Below are 2723 nucleotides of genomic sequence, written 5' to 3' on the forward strand. Positions count from 1 at the left end.
TAGGGGAAGTAGAAGAACCAATTTGGGAAAATATGGTAAAATTACTATTAGAATACCAAGATATTTTGGAATACGATGAGGAAATAGAAGGAAGAATAAAAGCAGCGCAACATGAGATAAAAATAAAAGATGGGGTAGAACCAATAAAGCAAAGAAGATACAAAGAAACGGATGAAAAGGCAAAATTTATAAGCAAAGAAGTGGATAAATTGTTAAGACAGGGAAGGATAAGGAAATCAAAAAGTCCATGGAGTTCACCTGTTACACTAGCAGGGAAGAAAACGGGAAAATATAGATTCTGTATTGATTACAGAAAGTTAAACAAGATAACTATAATGGATAGTTTTCCTTTACCAAGAATGGATGAATTATTAGACAAATACAGGAAAGCAAAATGGTTTTCAAGTATAGATTTAGCGGCAGGATTTAATCAAGTAGAAATGAAAGAAGAAGACAAAGAAAAAACAGCATTTGTATGTTCAAAAGGATTATTTGAGTATAATGTAATGCCGTTCGGTTTAACGAATGCACCAGCAACATTTCAAAGATTAATGGATGAAATATTAGAAGAATACATAAACGATTTTGTAGTAGTATATATCGATGATATTATGATATATTCAGAAAATTTGAAAGACCATATGGAACATGTGGAAAAAGTATTAAAGAAGCTACAGGAGAATAATTTAATAATAAAATTAAAGAAATGTAGATTTCTGGAAAGAAACATAGAATTTTTAGGACATATAGTAGGAAATGATGGATTAAGGCCAGACGATAAAAAGATAGAAAAGATAAAAGAAATGAAGGCACCAACAACAGTGAAAGAAGTAAGATCATTTTTAGGACTTTGTTCATATTACAGAAAATTTGTGAAGAATTTTTCAAAGATAGCAAGACCAATAAGTGATTTGAGAAAGAAGGGGATACCTTTCATTTGGGGAAGAGAACAACAAGATGCATTTGAAAAATTGAAAGAAAAATTAATACAATATCCAATATTGCGGCATCCAGATTGGAAGAAAGAATTTCTATTAATAACAGATGCATCAGGAAAAGGATTGGGTGCAGTATTAAGTCAAAAGGATGAAAAAGGGAAAGAAGTAGTAATAGCATATGCAAGCAGAAGCTTATTACCAGCAGAAGAAAATTATCCGATAACAGAATTGGAATGTTTACTAGGAATAGTTTGGGGAATTCAACATTTTCATAAATATTTAATCGATAGAAAATTTAAAGTAATAACAAATCACAGTGCATTAAAAGGATTAATGAATGCAAAGATACTGAAAGGAAAAAGAGCAAGATGGGTAATGGAATTACAGCAATATAATTTTGAAGTAATACATAGATCAGGAAAAGAAAATACGAATGCTGACGCATTAAGTAGGTTATTAAAGATAGTAGAGGATCAACCAGAAATAGTAATAATCGATGGAGTAGCACAGGTCGAAAAGTGAAAAATCAGGCATCAATCAGTCACCAATCGGTCACCAATCAGGTACCTGATTGGTGACCGATTGGTGACTGATTGGCATTTTCGCCAAATACCATCACCAATCAGGCAGTTTGCTAACTTTTGATCCAGTGATCAGAAAAGAATGAAATATAGCTCATTGGAATCGTCTCAGCAAGACGAATCTAATGGTAGTAAAATCGCATTTCTAGGATTAATAGTTAATAAAAAATTAAATAAAATATAAATGATACATTTTTATTTTTATATTTTACTTAATTTCTCATCAAGTATTAATCCTAGAAATGAGATTTTACTACCATTAGATTCGTCATGTTGAGACGATTCCAATGAGCTATATTTCATTCTTTTCTGATCACTGGATCAAAAGTTAGCAAACTGCCTGATTGGTGACGGTATTTGGCGAAAATGCCAATCAGGCACCGATTGGTGCCTGATTTTTCACTTTTCGACCTGTGTAGATGGATTAGGAAAAACAAGTATAGTACAAAATCTAATTAAAGAATGGGAAAAGCAAGGATTAAAAGTAAGATTCAACACTTATAAGAGAAGAAGAAAAGATAAAGATGAATTTTATGAATCAAAGATGGAGACAGAATGGAAATTCAGAAAAGAAGTAGTGGAACAAATAAACAGAAGAATGTTAGAATATGATGAAGATACAGATATAATAATTTTAGATAAATCACCATATTGTGAATATTATTATCAAAAGACGAAAAGTTTTGACAGAGGATTAATTACTCCACATGGAAATCATGAGATGGAAAAAGAAATATTCAGATTGAAAGAAACGATAGATAAATCAATAGTGATATTTCTAGAAAAAGATGGCTATGTATGTTAGAAAAATTACATCGGAAGAGAAACAAAGAAGATGGAAAAATCATCATATCCAACATTAAAGAAGGATGAATATTTGGACATGGTTAAAATGTTTGAAGAAAATCAGAGTGTGTACAAAGATACCAAAAGATACAGTTGAGTAAAAGTTAAAAACGACAATAGTAGCTGGAGAAAAGTATTTAAAGAAGTGGAGAAATGGAGAAGAGCACAGGACTAAAAATATAGAACACATAACGAAAATAACAAATTTAGAAGTGAAATCAATTAAAGAAGTATTATGGAAGAAAATAATTACAAGATAATAATTGACAATATCGAAAAGGAGAATAAATATGAATTGAAAGAGGGAATTCTATATAGAGTAAAAGGACAAAACAAATTTAGAGTAATCAGGGATTAT

Source organism: Rhizophagus irregularis, chromosome 1 (assembly GCF_026210795.1).
Source record: "Rhizophagus irregularis chromosome 1, complete sequence".
Taxonomy (NCBI): domain Eukaryota; kingdom Fungi; phylum Glomeromycota; class Glomeromycetes; order Glomerales; family Glomeraceae; genus Rhizophagus; species Rhizophagus irregularis.